Here is an 18,982-nt window from a genome sequence, read left to right as displayed (position 1 = left end):
AGTGATATCATAATCCTTAAGAACCTCCGACCATCTCCGCTACCTTAAATTAAGATCCTTCTGTTTGAACAAGTGTTGGAGGCTACGATGATCAGTAAACACCTCACAAGACACACCATACAAGTAATGTCTCCAAATCTTCAATGCATGAACTATGGCAGCCAACTCCAAATCATGAATGGAGTAGTTCTTCTCATGGGGCTTCAACTGACAAGAAGAATAAGCAACAACTCTACCCTCCTGCATTAAAACACAACCAATACCAACTCTTAAAGCATCACAATACATGGTATATGAACCTGAAACTGATGGTAGAACCAACACGGGAGCTGTGGTCAAAGCTGTTTTGAGCTTCTGAAAACTCTCCTTACACTCATCCGACCATACAAATTAAGCACCCTTCTGAGTCAACTGGGTCAAGGGCGATGCGATAGATGAGAATCAAAGAACAAACCGGCAATAATAGCTTGCCAAACCAAGAAAGCTGCAAATCTCTATGGCTAAGGACGATCTGGGCCAACTCTGAACCACTCATATCTTCTCCGTATCGACCTGAATACCCTTGCTGGACACCATGTTCCCCAAGAAATCCACTAAACCGAGCCAAAATTCACACTTGGAGAATTTTGTATAAAGCTTATCCTTCCTCAATCTTTATAACACCACTCTCAAATGCTTCGCATGCTCCTCCTTACTACGTGAATATACCAGAATATCATCAATGAAGACTATGAAAAATGAGTCAAGATAAGGCCGGAACACACTGCTCATCAAATGCATGAACGCTGCTGGGGCATTGGTCAGCCCAAAAGCGTGACGACCCGGCCGGTTGTCTTAAGAATTTATGGTCCGATCCCCCATTAACTGCTTTCCCCAAGCTTATTTCTGCTATTTTGATTTTCTGGGATGTTCGGTCTTGAGTTTCAGAGAGTTTTGGGACACTTAGTCCCTAAATGAGAGCTTAAGTATTGCAAAGTTGACCTAGTCGGAACAGTGTGAAGACGACCTCAGAATGGAAATCTGATGGTTCCGTTAGCTCCGTTGGGTGATTTTGGGATTAGGGGCATGTTCAGATTGTATTTTGGAGGTTCGTAGCTAATTTAGGCTTGAAATGCCGAAAGTTGAATTTTTGAAGTTTTCGGTTCCATAGTGAGATTTTGATCTGAGGGTCGGAATAGAGTTCTGGAAGTTGGAGTAGCTCCATAGTGTTTAATGTGACGTGTGTGGTCATTCAGACGAGGTTTGGTAGACCTTTTGATCGAAAGCGTATTTTTAGAGTTTTTGAAATTCTTAGGTTTGAATCCAATGAAAAATAGGTGCTTTGATGTTGTTTTGAGAATTACGAAGGTTGGAACAAGTTTTAATGATATTTTAGGAATGTTTGGCATGGTTGGTTGAGGTCCCGGGGGCCTCGGGTGTGTTTCGAATGCTCAACGGACGATTTTTGAACTTGGAGAAGGATCAAATTTTTGCTAGTATTTATTGCAGACTTTTCTTCATCGCGATCGCATGGGGAGGATCGTGATCGCGAAGGCTTAGGCGAGGCAGAGGGAATTTCTCTCTTCGCGTTCGTGTGAAGAGGAATGTGAATGCGTATATTTGGGCAGTGCTGAATCGCGAACGCAGCAGCGTGGACTAGGCCGCGTTCGCGTAGAAGAAATAAGACGGCAATGAATTCTTAAATGTTTCTCTACGCGGTCGCGTAAAGCCAAGCGCGTTCGCGTAAGTCTGAGGGAGCTAAGCATCGCATTCGCGGATGAAGTTCCGCATTCGCGTAGAGTAAATCCAATGCGTGTGGTTTTTGTTCTTCGCGATTAACGAATTGCATGGGCAGATTTTTAAAACCCAAAATCGAGGGTTTAAGCCTTAATTCATATTTTGGACTTGGGAGCTCGGGAGATTGTGATTTTTGAAGAGATTTTCACCTGGATGATTTGGGTAAGTAATTCCTACTCGGTTTAGACTAATTTCCATGAATCTACACTTAAATCCATCCTTTAATTTCGAAATTATGGTGGAAATTGGGGGAAAAGTTCTTCGACCAAGAAATTGAGTTTTTATTGGGGATTTGACATTGAATTGGGATAATTGATATGGTTAGATTCGTGAGAGCGTGAGGATTTTGAAATATAAATTTTACCCGATTTCGAGACATGGGCCTGAGGGGCGTTTTGGTCATTTTACCTAATTTCGCATATTATTTTAGAATTTAATTGTAGAATAGTTACTTGAAGTGTTATTTACAATATGAAATTAAATTGAATAGATTTGGGCCATTTGGAGTCGAGTACTCGTAGCAAGAACGTGGTCTCGGATTGATTTTGAGTTGGTTTGAGGTAAATGGCTTGTCTAACCTTGCGCGGGGACCTTCCCCTTAGGATTTGGTATATTTGGCAATTAAAATGCCTTATACGTGAGGTGACGAGTGCGTACTTGTGCTAATTGTTGGAAATCCGGTTTTCTTTAAGTAATTTCAATTATGTTCCTTTTCCTATTTCATTTTTTTTGCAATTTAAATCTCCTATTAGCTGAGAAAAAGCATGTCTAGTTTACTTAACTGTTTATTTGATTAAACTACCTTAATTGAATTATGTGAAGCATGTTAGATTAGAATTACTTGTTTACTTGATGCGAAATTGAGCTTAATTGAGTATTCTTGTGTTGTTGCTGTGTGTTTTAGTTTGGGACTACGGGACGGCATCCCGGGACATCCCCTGTACGTATTTATGATTTAAACTGAGGTGCGGGATACCGAGAGATCCCTGGCACATATATATTGAGGATACCAATAGATCCTCGAGATACCAAGAGATCCCTAGCATATATTGAGGATACCGAGGGATCCTCGGGATACCGAGAGATCCCTAGCATATATTGAGGATACTGAGAGATCCTCGGGATACCAAGAGATCCCTGGCATATATTGAGAGTACTAAGAGATCCTCGGGATAATGAGAGATTCCCGGTTATTTTCTTGTGATTGTTTTTGCCTCTGTTTTAGTAATTGAATTCCTTATTTTCCTGTATTAAATTCTTATCGTTAGTTTTAAACTGTACTGCTTATTTTATACTATCATGTCTTATATTCTTTATTTTATATCAATAGGGCCCTGACCTTCCTCGTCACTACCCGGCCGAGGTTAGGCTTGGCACTTACTGAGTACTACTGTGGTCTACTCATGCCCCTTCTGCACATGTTTTTCATGTGCAGATCTAGGTACTACGACTCAGCCCTATCACCCTTGAGGCGAGGTGATTGCTCCAGCGACTTTGAGGTATATCTGTTGCATCCGCAGACCAAGGAGTCCGTTTCAATTCTAGCTTTTAAACATTTGCCCTTTTGTATTTCTTATCCTTGTTAGATGTTTTGGAGTTAGAGTACTGGGTAGTGATCCTTAGCTTGTGATTCATGGGTTTCCGGGTCTAGGAGATATGTATTGGTTTCTGAGAGTTAAATATTGTGTATGTCGAGCGGCACTTTTAAACACTATTTTATCACTCTTCATTCTGTTTTAATTTGTTTTATTCTGCACTTTGGTTATCTTCCACAATTTAGGCTTACCTAGTCGTGGAGGACTAGGTGCCGTAACGATGGTTCATGGAGGCGAATCGGTGTCGTGACGAGTTGGTATTAGAGCTCTAGGTTCATAGGAGTCATGGATCACAAGCTGGTTTATTAGAGTTTCGCTGATCGATATAGAGATATCTATACTTATCTACGAGAGGCTATGTAACTGTTAGGAAAATTTCACTTCATTTGATTTCCTTGACGTGCGATATTTTGACATCACAATTCTAAAATTTTGTCTTCTATTCTCTCACAGATGGTGAGGACACACGCTACCAGAGATGATCAGGCACCCGCGCGCCCTACTATAGCCGTCAGAGGCCGGGATCAGGGTAGAGACCAAGGATGCGCATGTGGTGCAGCTAGAGCACCTATGCGAGCTGCCGTCGAGATACCACTAGCAGTTCAAGCCAGAGTCCAGGCCCCTGACACACCTACTTCTACTACTACTCTAGCTCTTCAGGAGACTCTGGCAAAATTCATGAGCATGTATACCACTCCGGCTCAGGCAGGGTTGCTTCCTCTTGCTGTAGCTACATCTCAGGCAGGGGGATGAGCACAAACTCCCCCCACCCACACTTCTAAGCAGCGAGTGCATGTTGAGCATGTCCCTGAGATTATTCTTGTACCGCTTGCAGTGCCAGTTCAGCCCGAGGGCAGGGCAACGACTTCTGAGGAGGAACAGGTAAAGATTGAGAGGTTCAAGCTGTACAAGCCTCCTGTATTCAGCGGTCTAGAATCAGAATATGCTCTAGGATTTCTAGATGAGAGTTATTGCATTCTCCGTACCATGGGTATATCAAGATCGATCAGGGTTTCCTTCACTTCCTTCCAGCTTCCAGGGTCCGCCTATGAGTGGTGGCGCACCTATGAGTTAGGCAGTCCGGATGAGGCTGCTTCACTGACTTGGACTAAATTTTTAGATTTGTTCCTGAGAGAGTATGTTTATAAAAGCCTCAGGGATGCATGGCGTGCAGAGTTTGAGCATTTGTACCAAGGTGCTATGACTGTCTTAGAGTATGTTGTCCGTTACACTAGTTTGGCTAGGCATGCACCAGCCTTGGTTTCTACTATTCATGAGAGGGTTTGCTGGTTTATTGAGGGCCTTATTCCCATCATCAGGTCTAGCATGGCTCGTGAGTTGGAGATGGATATTTCTTATCAGTAGGTAGTGAGCATTTCTAGAAGGATTGAGGGTATACATGATAGTGACAGAGAGGAGAGGGAGGCCAAAAGGTCTCGAGAGTCGAGCCATTTCTCTGGTGCCCATGCCCCAACTGCAGGTCATCATGGTAGAGTTTATATGACTCGCCCTATTCATTCAGCTACCATCAGCCAGTAGTATTCTAGCTCCTCTTAGACCTCAGGAGCCTTATTATGTACTTCCGGTATCTAGCGCACCTCTTACGCAGGGTGCTTTCAGAGGTCAGTCCAGCAGACCTGGCCCGAGCCAGTTATAGCCACCACTCCCTCCCAGAGCTTGTTTTGAGTGTGGTGACACATGCCATGTGGTGAGGGATTGCCCTAGACTTGGGAGGGGTGCACCTCCATAGACTTCTCAGCCACAGCATGGCCCGCAGAGTTCTCATGCTATGGTTATAGCTCCAGTTGCTACCCCACATGCTCAGCCAGCCAAAGGTGGAGGTCGGGGACACAGAGGTCACCCTAGAGGGGGAGGCCAGGCCCGATACTATTCCCTTCCTGCCCGTACCGAGGTTGTTGCCTCTGATTCTCTCATCATATGTATTATACTAGTTTTGTTATTGAGATGTATCGATTCTATTTGATCAAGGCTCCACTTACTCTTATGTGTCTTCTTATTTTGCTCTGCATTTGGGTGTATCTCGGGATTCTTTGTGTTCCCCTGTTTATGTTTCTACTCCTGTGGGAGATTCTCTTATTATGGACCGCGTTTATCGGTCATGTTTGGTTGCTCTTAGTGGTTTTGAGACCAGAGCCGATTTATTGTTGCTCAGCATGGTAGATTTTGACATTATTTTGTGCATGGACTGGTTGTCACCCCATTATGCTATTCTTGATTGTCATGCCAAAACCATGATGCTTGCTATGGTAGGTGTACTGCGTGTTGAGTGGAGGGGTACTTTAGATCAAACTCCCAATAGAGTTATTTCTTTTCTTAAAGCTCAGTGTATGGTTGAGAAGGGGTGTGACGTGTATTTAGCTTATGTGAGAGATGTCAGTATTGATACCCCTTCAGTTGATTCAGTTCCAGTAGTACGGGATTTTCCCGATGTGTTTCTAGCTGGTCTTCCAGGCATGCCGCCTAATAGAGATATTGATTTTGGCATTGATCTGTTGTCGGGCACTCAGCCCATTTCTATTCCTCCGTATCATATGGATCCTCCTGAGTTGAAGGAGTTGAAGGATTAGTTATAGGAATTGCTCGATAAGGGTTATATTCAGCCCAGTGCATCACCCTGGGGTGCTCCTGTCATGTTTGTGAAGAAAAAGGATGGTTCTATGCGCATGTGTATTGACTATCGCCAGTTGAACAAAGTGACAGTTAAGAACCGTTATCCTTTGCCTCATATTGATTATCTGTTTGACCAGCATCAGGGCGCACGGGTGTTTTCTAAGATTGATTTGCGCTTAGGTTACCATCAGTTAAAGATTCGGGAGCCAGATATCCCGAAGACTGCTTTTAGGACTTGGTATGGTCATTACGATTTCCTTGTTATGTCATTTGGGCTGACCAATGCCCTGACAGCCTTTATGCATTTGATGCACAGTGTGTTCCGACTGTATCTCGACTCGTTCGTCATTGTATTTATTGATGATATTCGGGTGTATTCCCGGAGTTGGGAAGATCATGAGCAACTCCTGAGGACTGTGCTTCAGACTCTGAGAGAGAAGAAGTTATATGCTAAGTTCTCGAAATGTGAGTTTTGGTTGGATTCAGTGGCATTCTTAGGCCACGTGGTATCGAGTGAGGGCATTCATGTGGATCTGAAAAAGATAGAGGCCGTGTAGAGTTGGCCCAAACCATCCTCAGCTACCGAGATCCGCAGTTTCCTTGGCCTGGCAGGTTACTACCGTCGTTTTGTGGAGGGGTTTTCATCGATTGCAACCCCTATGACCAAGATGACCCAGAAGGGTGCTCCATTTCAGTGGACGAAGGAGTGTGAGGCGAGCTTTCAGAAGCTCAAGACAGCTTTGACTACAGCCCCAGTTTTGATATTGCCTACAGGTTCGGGATATTATATGGTTTATTGTGATGCCTCGAGCAAATACCGAGACCCGGGCCCACTTCTCGAAACTTAGAAATTTTTACCCCAACGGGTTCCTTATCCTTCCACGAGTTCATACATACCAAAAGTTCTCAAATCCAACCTCAAATGGTTCTTCAAATCCCAATTCAAAAGTTCAAAATCCCAAGCCCTAGTTCTTCCATTTTTAGCTTAAGTTCCATGAATTTCTAGGTTAATTTCATAGTAGAATCACGTTTTAGGTTCAAAAATCTTACCTCCAATCAGTTCTCCTTGAATCCCTCTTCAATCTCCCTCAAAGAGCTCCAAAAATGATCAACTATGGAGTAAAAATAGCCCAAAATCACGAATGAAATAACTTATAAACTTTCTGCCTAGGTTTGACCCTTCCTTCTTCGCGAACGCGGTCAACCTCCCGCGTTCGCGTAGCAAAAATTTACGTTGATCAACTTTTACCTTACGCGAATGCGACACGCCAGTCGCGAACATGATGCCTCCTCTGCCTTGACCTTCGCGAACACGAGACACCTGATGCGAACGCGAAGAGCAAATTCCACTGGACCCCAAATCCTTATACGCGAACACGGAGAGCCTCATGCGAACGCGAAGCACAAACTACGAGACTTTTGCGAACGCGAGGCACCTCTCGTGAACGTGAAGGCTTAATTTTGGCCTTCCTCAAATTCTTCTACGCGAATGTGAGGCTCCGCTCGCGAACACGAAGAGATAATTCTTTGCAACAGCTGGGCAGATTTTTCTGCAACTTTCAAACTCCAAAATGGTTCGATTGACCATCCGAAACTCATCCGAGGCCCCCGAGACCTCAACCAAAACCACCAGCACATCCTAAAACCTCATTCAAACTTGTTCCAAACATCAAAACACCTCAAACAACACCAAATCCATCAATTCACATTGAATTCAAGCCTAGGTTTTCTAAAAACTTCCGAAAAATACGCTTTCGATCAAAACCCAACCAAACCACATCCGAATGACCTGAAATTTTGCACACACGTCACAAATGACATAGCGAAGCTACAACAACTCTCGGAATTCCATTCCAACCCTCGGATCAAAATCTCACCCACCAACCGGAAATCGCTAAAATACTAACTTTGCCAATTCAACCCTAATTCTACACCGGACCTCCAGAACCAATCCCGATCACACTCCTAAGTCATAAATCACCTCCCGAAGCTAACCGAACCATCGGAACTCACATCCGAGCTCTCTAACACATAAGTCAACATTCGGTTGACTTTTCCAACTTAAATCTTCTTAAAAGGGACTAAGTGTCTCTTTTCTTACCAAATCTACCCTGAACGTAAACTAATCAACTCGATCACATAAAACACGGATAACGAAGCATAAAGAAGCAGAAATGGGGGCAACGGAGTGGTAAATCATGATACGACTGGCCTGGTCGTCACATCCTCCCCAACTTAAACAAACGTTCGTCCTCGAACGAGTCAAGAAACATACCTGAAGCCTCGAATAGGTGAGGGTATCTGCTCCGCATATCCTGCTCGGTCTCCCAGGTAGCCTCCTCTACAGGCCGACCTATCCACTGCACTTTCACTGAATCTATATCCTTTAACCTCAACTTCCGAACCTGACGACCCAAAATAGCTACTAGCTCCACATCAAAGGTCAAATCATCATCCAACTGAACCGTGTTGAAGTCCAAAACATGAGACGGATCCCCAATATACTTCTGGAGCATAGAAACATGAAATACCGGATGCACACTCGACAAGCTGGGTGGCAAAGCAAGCTCATAAGCCACCTCTCCAATCCTCCGAAGCACCTCAAAAGGACCAATGAACCGCGGGCTCAACTTTCCTTTCTTCCCAAATCTCATGACACCCATTCATGGGCAAAACCTTCAGCAAGACATTCTCACCAACCATGTAGAATACATCTCGAACATTCCGGTCCGCATAACTCTTCTGTCGTGACTGCGCTGTACAAAGCCTCTCCTGAATCACCTTCACCTTCTGTAAGGCATCCTGAACCAAATCTGTCCCCAATAGCCTAGCCTCGCCGGGCTCGAACCAACCAACTAGAGATCTACACCGTCTCTCATACAAAGCCTCATATAGAGCCATCTGAATACTCGACGGGTAGCTATTGTTGTAAGCAAACTCTAGAAGCGGTAGAAACTTATCCCATGAACCTCCGAAATCAATAACACAAGCACGCAACATGTCCTCCAATATCTGAAGAGTACGCTCGGACTACCCGTCCATCTGAGGATGAAAAACTGTGCTCAACTCCACCTGAGTACCCAACTCTCGCTGAACAGACTTCCAAAATTGGGAAGTAAACTGAGTACCCCGATCTGAAATGATAGAAACTGGAACACCATGCAGTCGAACAATCTCCCAAATATATAACTCTGCTAACCGCTCTGAAGAATAGGTAGTACACACAAGAATGAAGTGCACTGACTTGGTCAGCCGATCCACAATCACCCAAATAGCATCGAACCTCTTCAATGTCCGTGGAACTCCAACAACAAAGTCCATAGTGATCCTTTTCCACTTCCACTCAGGAATAACCATCTGCTGAAGCAAGCCACCCGGTCTCTGATGCTCATATTTCACTTGCTAACAATTGAGACACCGAGCTACAAATCCCACGATATCTTTCTTAATTCTTGTCCACCAATAATGCTGCCTCAAATTTGATACATCTTTACGGCACCTATATGGATGGAATACCACGAGCTATGGGCCTCCTCCAGAATCAACTCCCGAAGCCCATTCACATTGGGCACACAAATCCGACCCTGCATCCTTAACACCCCATCATCACCGTTGGTCACATCTCTAGCATTATCATGCTGCACTCTATCCTTAAGGACAAGCAAATGCAGATCATCATATTGGCGCTCTCTGATGCGATCATATAAGGAAGATCGAGAAACCACACACGCCAACACCCGACCAGGCTCCGAAATATCCAACCTTACAAACCGATTGGCCAAGGCCTAGACATTAAATGCAAGAGGTCTCTCCATAACTGGAATATATGCCAAACTCCCCATACTCACTACCTTTCGGCTCAAGGCATCGGCCACCACATTGGCCTTTCCCAGATGGTACAATATAGTGATGTCATAACCCTTGAGTAACTCCAACCACCTCTGCTGCCTCAAATTAAGATCCTTTTGCTTGAACAAATGCTGAAGACTCCGATGATCAGTGAATACCTCACACGATACACCATACAGGTAATGCGTCCAATTCTTCAATGCATGAACTATGGCAGCCAACTCTAAATAATGAACGGTGTAGTTCTTCTCATGGGGCTTCAAATGACAAGAAGCATAAGCAATAAATCTACCCTCCTACATCAATACACAACCAATCCCGACTCTCGAAGCATCACAATACATGGTATATGAACCTAAAGCTGATGGCAACACTAGTAGTGGAGCTTTGGTCAAAGATGTCTTGAGCTTCTGAAAGCTCTCCTCACACTCATCCAACCATACAAATGAAACACCCTTCTGAGTCAACTTGGTCAAGGGAGATGCTATAGATGAGAATCCTTGAACAAACCGGATAATAGCCTGCCAACCCAAGATAGCTATGAATCTCTATGGCTGAGGACGGTCTGGGCCAACTCTGAACCGCCTCTATCTTCTTCGAAACAACCTGAATACCCTTGCTGGACACCACGTGCCCCAAGAAATCCACTGAACTGAGCCAAAACTCACACTTGGGGAACTTTGTAAAAAGTTTCTCCTCCCTCAATTTTTGCAACACAACTCTCAAATACTCCGCGTGCTCCTCCTGGCTACGAGAGTACACCAAAATATCATCAATGAAGACTATAACAAACGAATCAAGAGATGGTCGGAACACGCTATTCATCAAATGCATGAACGCTGCTGGGGCATTGGTTAGCCCGAAAGACATCACAAGGAACTCATAATGACCATATCTGGTCCTGAAAGCAGTTTTAAGAATATCTGAATCCCTGATCTTCAACTGGTGATAGATAGAATGGAGATCAATCTTGGAGAACACTCTCGCTCCATGAAGCTGGTCAAATAAATCATCAATCCGAGGCAAAGGATACTTGTCTTAATTGTTACCTTGTTCAATTGCCTATAATCGATGCACATTCGCATTATGCCATCCTTCTTCTTCACAAACAGAACGGGCGCACCCCAAGGTGACACACTAGGCCGAATGAACCCCTTATCTAGGAGTTCTTGAAGTTGTTCATTCAATTACTTCAACTCCACTGGTGCCATACGATACGGCGGAATAGAAATGGGCTGAGTGCCCGACACCAGGTCAATACCAAAATCAATATCCCTGTCCGGTGGCATGCCAGGAAGGTCTGCAAGAAAAACATCAAGAAAATCCCTCACAATTGGAACCGAATCAATACTTGGAGTCTCATCTCCAACATCTGTCACAAACGCTAGATATGAAAGGCAACCCTTCCCAACCATACGTTGGGCCTTCAAGAAAGAGATCACTTTACTAGGGATATAATTAGTCACACTACGCCACTCGATCCGCAACACACCCGCCGTAGCCAAAGTAACTGTCTTGGCATGACAGTGTAGAATAGTACGACACGGAGATAACCAATCCATGCCCAAAATGACATAAAAATCAACCATGCTCAGTAGCAATAGATCCACTCAGGTCTCCAGACCCTAATAGTCACCACACATGACCAGTACACACGGTCTACAACAATAGTATCTTCCATCGGGGTAGATACATGAACAAGTAAAGCAAGAAACTCACGGGGCATACCCAAATAACGAGCAAAGTATGAGGACACATAAGAAAATGTGGAAACAGGATTAAATAATACAGAAGCATCTCTGTGGCAGACTGAGACAATACTTGTAATGACAGCATCTGAAGCAATAACATCGGGTCTAGCTAGAAGTGCATAGTAACAAGCCTGGCCATCGCTTGATCGACCTCCCCCTCTAGGGAGACCCCTGACTGCTTGACCTCCACCCTTAGCTGGTTGGGCGGGCGGTAAAGTAATTGGAGCAGAAGTCGAGGGCTGACCCCTCTACTGGGACGAATTAGCAACACGACGAGGACACTGCCTCCACACATGCCCAAACTCTCCATACTCAAAACAACTCCCAGGTGCTAGAGAAGGGCACTGAAGGGAACCCCTCGCACCAGAGTGACTAGCTGATGCACTCGGCATAGAAGAACCCTAAGCCGACGGGGCACGAGATGAACTCTGAGTTGGGAGGGCACTGAGTGAAGGCTGGCCCTGCTGAGACCCATGATAACCACGACCTGAAGATGCTCCGGGATACTCTGGACGGGCAGACTGAGCAGACCTGAAAGAACGACCTCTACCATGTTGGAACTGGCCCCTCGAAGGAGCACCACTATAACTACCCGATCCTTGAGGCCTCTTGGCCTCCCTCTCCTCTCGATCCTGACGGCGAACCATCTCAATCTTGCGAGCGATATCAACCACCTCCTCGAACGTAGCACCCAACACTCTCTCTCTGGCCATAAGTATATAGAGATGATAGTTAAGGCCATCAACAAATCCTCTGATCCTCTCACGATCTGTCGGAACTATCCAGATGGCATGACGAGCCAACTCAAAAAACCTCGACTCATACTGTGACACAGTCATATCCCCCTGACTCAACCACTCAAACTGTCTACGCAGCTCCTCTCTGCGAGACTGCAACACATACTTCTCCAGGAAGAGAACGGAGAACTCATGCCAAGTAAGGGGCACTACTCCCACAGGCCTACGCCTCTCATACGCCTCCCACCAAGTGAAGGCAGCCCCATAAAACTGAAAGGTGGTAAATGCCACACCACTAGACTCGAGAATCCCTAATGTACAGAGCATCCGCTGACACTTATCTAGAAAACCCTAGGCATCCTCGCCCTCAGCACCACTGAATGACGGAGGCTGGAGTCTACCAAATCTCTTAAGATGACACTACTCATCATCCAGCATAACTGGCATAACAAACTCCTAAGCTTGTGCAACCAGTTGGGCTAGTGGTGCCTCGGTGTCTGAAGTCCCTGCACTACCTGCTCAGGCGTGTGAGCAGCGGGGGTTTGATTGCCTCCCCCGGCCTGTGAAGTAGCTGCTGCTGTAGTGGCTGATACGGCCTGAGTTAGGCCAGTATAAACTGATAAGATCTGTGCCAAGGCCTCCTGAAGACCCGGAATCACGATGGGCACAGCTGGTGCCTGAACTGGTGTTACTGGAGCATCCATAGCTAGAGCATGATTCGGAGCTAGGGCAACTGGTGGATCTACAGGTGCTGCCCTCGCTGCTCTGCCTCTGCCACAACCATGACCGCGTCCACGGCCTCTGGTGGTCTCCGCTGGTGGAACTGGTGGACGTCCACCTCGTCTGGTAGCTTGCGTCCTCACCATCTGTGAGAAAATAGGATAACAGAAGTTTAGTACTTAGACCAACAAGTTCGCACGACAAGAGTTTCAAGAATATGAAGTTATTCCTAAAGGTTCTATAGTGGATAAATACAAACGTCTCCGTACAGATCCGCGAGACTCTACTAAACCTGCTCATGACTTGTGAGACCTATGTAACCTAGGCTTTGATACCAACTTGTCACGACCCTAACCCCGAACCTGGTGTGATGGCTCCTCTCATAAAGACAAGGCCAGCCAGACCAAAACAGACCACCTCTTTTAAATAGTTAAATACTATAAATAGTTCTAAAACATGATATAATAACTATAATTTGCAGAAATAACAATAACAATAGTAGAAACCATCCCGACATATCCCTAACCGGGGTGTCACAAGTCATGAGCAACTAAAAAAACCGGATACCAGTCTACTAGATACGAAATCCGATATAAAAGCTCAAGAACATGAAAATAATAAGATAAGGGAGGCACGGGGGCTGCGGATGCCAACAGCTACCTCGTGGTCTCCGAAAATATTGCCTGGACTGGGAAGATTAGCACTTAGGAGCGGACTCTGCGATGCCTGAATCTGCACACACGGTGCAGGGAGTAATGTGAGTACTCCGACCCAGTGAGTAATAAATATAAATAATGGTTGAGAGCAAGAAAACATGTAAAGGCACAAAGCAATTCAATATCAAGCAGTAAAATCACTTAAAGTAGTAAATCAATGAAGAATTCGGATGAAATTCCTTTAAACCAAGTAAAACAGGTAATTTAGCAGGCAAATAACAAGTAGAAATCCGCCCTCAAGGACAGTAATAATCGCTCAGAACAGTATCAGCCCGTCGGTCTCACTCTCATTACAGTACAGCCCCTCGGGCTCACTCTCAAATCATGATGGGTACCCGCGCTCACTGTGGGGATGCAGACTCCAGAGTGGCCCCTTACGGCCCAAGCGCTATATCAAGCCACCTTGTGGCATATAAAAGTATCTCAGGCCCTCGGCCTCATATCACTCAGCATATCCTCACATATGGCCCTCGGCCTCACTCAGTCCGAAAATCATCACAAGCCCCTCGGGCATTAGTAAAACAGTAGTTCTCATCCCAAAACATCATTTAGAAATATCATTGAAGATTCAAATATGAATAAAAGTGGCTGAATTTGTAAAACCGTAAATATCAACAGGACTGAGTCCAAGTAATAAGTCAAAATAGTGAGGAATTAGTGATAAAATCCCCGAAGGGTTCAAATAGTTGGCATGAAGCCCAAATATGGCAATCAACCCAAATCATGATGATAACAAATAAGTTTCAGTCAACTACGCAGTAAAATCATCAATCGGGATGGACCAAGTCACAATCCCCAATAATTAACGACTCTACGCTCATCATCGAGCGCGTGTCTCACCTCAATATAGCACTACGATGTGCAATCCAGGGTTTCAAACCCTCAGTACATCATTTACATTCATTACTCACCTCGAACCGGCTACAACTCTAGCTCGTGACGCCTTTGCCCCTCGAATTAGCCTCCACGTATGTCGAATCTAACCAAATGAAAAACGAATACGTCACAATATGCTAGGGGAACAAAGCCCAAGCGAAAATAATCGAAAGATATCAAAAATCTCGAAATTAGCAAAACCCGAGCCCCGGGACCACTTCTTGAAACTCAAAAAATTTTACACCAACAGGTTCCTTATTCTTCCACGAGTTCATACATATCAAAAGTTCTCAAATCCGACCACAAATGGTCCTTCAAATCCCAATTCAAAAGTTCAAAATCCCAAGCCCTAGTTCTTCCAATTTTAGCTTAAGTTCCATGAATTTCTAGGTTAATTTCACAGTAGAATCATGTTTTAGGTTAAAAAATCTTACCTCCAATCAGTTCTCCTTGAATCCCTCTTCAATCTCCCTCAAAGAGCTCCAAAAATGATCAACTATGGAGTAAAAATAGCCCAAAATCGCGGATGAAATAACTTATAAACTTTCTGCCTAGGTTTGACCCTTCCTTCTTCGCGAACGCGGTCAACCTCCTGTGTTCGCGTAGCACAAATTTACGTTGACCAACTTTTACCTTATGCGAACGCGACACGCCAGTTGCGAACACGATGCCTCCTCCGCCTTGACCTTCGCGAACGCGAGACACCTTATGTCAATGCGAAGAGCAAATTCCATTGGACCCCAAATCCTTATACGCGAACGCGGACAGCCTCATGCGAACGCGAAGCACAAACCCCTAGCTTTCCGCGAACGCGAGGCACCTCTCGCGAACGCGAATGCTTAATTTTGGCCTTCCTTAAATTCCTCTATGCGAACGCGAGGCTCCGCTCGCGAACACGAAGAGATAATTCTCTGCAACAGCTGGGCAGATTTTTCTGCAACTTTCAAACTACAAAATGGTCCGATTGACCATCCGAAACTCACCGGAGGCCCTCGGGACCTCAACCAAAAGCACCAAACTTGTTACAATCATCAAAATACCTCAAACAACACCAAATCCATCAATTCACATTGAATTCAAGCGTAAGTTTTCTAAAAACTTCCAAAATACGCTTTCGATCAAAAACCCAACCAAACCACGTCTGAATGACCTGAAATTTTGCACACACATCACAAATGACATAACGAAGCTACAACAACTCTCGGAATTCCATTCCAACCCTCGGATCAAAATCTCACCCACCAACCAGAAATCGCCAAAATACTAACTTCACCAATTCAAGCCTAATTCTACACCGGACCTCCAAAACCAATTCCAATCACACTCCTAAGTCATAAATCACCTCCCGAAGCTAATCGAACCATCGGAACTCACATCCGAGTTCTCTAACACATAAGTCAATATTCGGTTGACTTTTCCAACTTAAACCTTCTTAAGATAGACTAAGTGTCTCATTTCTTACCAAATCCACCCCGAAGGCAAACTAATCAACTCGATCACATAAAACACGGATAACGAAGCATAAAGAAGTAGAAATGGAGGAAACAAAATGGTAACTCATAAGACGACTGGCCATGTCGTCACAATCTGACATAAGCATCTAGGGAAAGAAAGAAAAGAAGCACATGGCTCCATGTTTTCAAGGGAGATTGAAGATTTTTCTAGAGTTCATTCTTGACTTTATTTTATATTCTCTTTTATTACCTTCGATCATGAAAAATACTCTAATCCTCGTTTATGTCACAATTTGTTGTTTTCTCAAATAGCGATCAAGCAATGATAAAGAACATAGAAATACCCTAATCGTCGTGGGTTTGACAATTTTTATACTATCTTTGACATGCACAAGATTTAGTTTTTATACACTAGTTTTGTGCTTGTCAAAGTGGAAGCAATATTATCTTGGCCAATGTCTTGGTTGGGTTTTGTGTGATATCCAACACATCTGTTGTGGTCATCATGGCCAATTGAATGGCAGCACGACTTCATTTAGGGTGTGCCCCTTTTAGAAGTGCAACTACACCAGCACCATATGGGCATGCCATTGATGTACTAGAATCAATGTTGAAGATATTGTAAAGTATACCAAATAAAGTCACTGATATTATTGGAGGACATGAAGCTAGTATCAACTCACTAGTAGCCATCAGGTCAGGTTTGAGGATGAAGGTGTAGAATTCAATATGAAGATGCCACCAATAGCATTTGAAAATATCACAATATACAATTGGTCCTTTATTGATGTATTTTTGTCATGGCAGACCACAATTTTGCCCAAAACAACTTTCAGTTTCACCCATCTTGGCATGTATTCATAAAAATAATTATCCTATCACTTCAATTTGGATTCACAGAGGAGAGTGATAAACCAATTATTGAAGCTCCATTAACCAGAGTTAATATCTTGATTAAATCACATCTAATTGTGCCAGCAACAATAGTGAGAACCTGAGGTTGCTTGCTTTCTAAAGATTGATTTTAAGGTCCAAAATTTTTAGCGGCAATGAAAACAAATATACCTTTATTCATCGCAGTAATAGTAATAGGATATTCATATAGTAAAAGTGGAAATAAATGAGCCTAATGACAAGGACAAGACATCCACACCAATCTGCAATTGCCTAACTCATTGCAGCCAAAATATCAGAGAAGGTACTATCTCCATCTCAAAGAGCGTTGTACACGCAACATAAGCCTTTGGCGCCATGCCTATAGCAGTGGTGGGGGCATAATTAAAGTAAGATGCGAGCTTTACAAGAAGTCTTGCAGGAGTAGAGGAAGTGTGAGGTTTGTGTCCTTTTGTATCACATTAGAATTCATTGTGATGGTAAGATTTTTATACATTAGCAAGTATGGCTTTATTAATTAATGATCTTCGCTGAGTTTCTCGTTCCGCAAAAAGGAATTTAACTAAGTGCCACTTTCAAACCATCTTTTCCACCTTGATGGAACTTCATTCTAGTTGTCATCATCATCATCATAGTTTTTAATCTCTGGCCAAAACCCTGTACAAACTAAATTGATGATAACATATCTTTCATAGTGTAACTTTGGCGATGCACTAGACATTGAGTCGTGTAACGATCCAGCCAGTCGTCTCATGAATTACCGCTCCGTTTCCTTTATTTTTACTTTGTTATGCTTTGTTTATCCGCGTTATGAAGTATTGGGATGGTCGGATCGAGTTCGAAAAAGATTTTGTAAGGTTTGAGACACTTAGTCTCTTTAGAGTGAGTTTAAGTTGGAAAAGTCAACCAGATATTCACTTATGTGTTAGGGGCTAGGATGTGAGTTCTGGTGTTTTGGTTAGCTTTGGGAGGTGATTTATGACTTAGGAGCGTGATCGGAATGAGTTTCGGAGGTTCGTAGTAGATTTAGGCTTGAATTTGCGAAGTTGATATTTTGACGATTTTCGGTTGGTAGGCGAGATTTTGATATAGGGGTCAGAATGGAATTCCGAGAGTTGCAGTAGTTCCATTGTGTCTTTGTGATGTGTGTACAAAATTTCAGATTATTCGGACGTGGTTTGGTTGGAGTTTTGATCAAAAGAGGAATTCAGAAGATTTTAGAAAATTTGGCTTGAATCCGTTGTGTTTTGGTCAATTTGATGTTGTTTGAGGTGTTTTGAAGATTGGTGCAAGTTTGAATAAGGTATTAGGATATGTTCGTGCTTTTGGTTGAGGTTTCGGGGGCTTCAGGTTAATTTCGGATGGTTAACAGAGAAGTTTGGAATTTGTTGCAGCTGTTGAATTTGTTGTTTCTGGTATTTTCGCACCTGGGGATTGGGGACCACAGGTGCAACGTCCCATAAGCAAAAGAGTGGTCATAGAAGCGAAACCTGTAGAAGTCATCAGGAAGCGCAGAAGTGGCTAAGGGGACCGCATCTGCGATGTCACAGATGCAGATAATGGATTGCAGAAGCGAAAATGCCTGGAAAGGCAGTGACTGCAGATGCGGTTGATGGACCGCACCTGCGAAGGCGCAGGTGCGGAAAGGTGATTTCAAAAGTGGTTTTGGTCCATTAAGTGATTTTTGCAAAAGCAGAAGAAGAACCGCATATGCGGTACCGCAAAAGCGAGTATTGTGCTGCAGATGCGAAAATGACTAGGCAGAACGTATAAATTGTGGCCTTCGTGAATTTTGAGCTATTTCACCAATTTTTTATCTCGTCTTTGGAGCTTTTTGGACGATTTGAGAGAGGGATTTCAAGGGAACTTCATTGAGGTAAGGAATTTGGACTTGAAACTCGTTCCTATGCTATTATTTCACGTATTAGAGCTAAAAATTATGGAAATTAAGGGTGAAAATTGGAGAAAGTAGGGCTTGGAAAC

Source organism: Nicotiana tabacum, chromosome 18 (assembly GCF_000715075.1).
Source record: "Nicotiana tabacum cultivar K326 chromosome 18, ASM71507v2, whole genome shotgun sequence".
In the NCBI taxonomy this organism is placed as follows: Eukaryota; Viridiplantae; Streptophyta; class Magnoliopsida; order Solanales; family Solanaceae; genus Nicotiana; species Nicotiana tabacum.
This window is presented reverse-complemented; position numbering follows the sequence as displayed.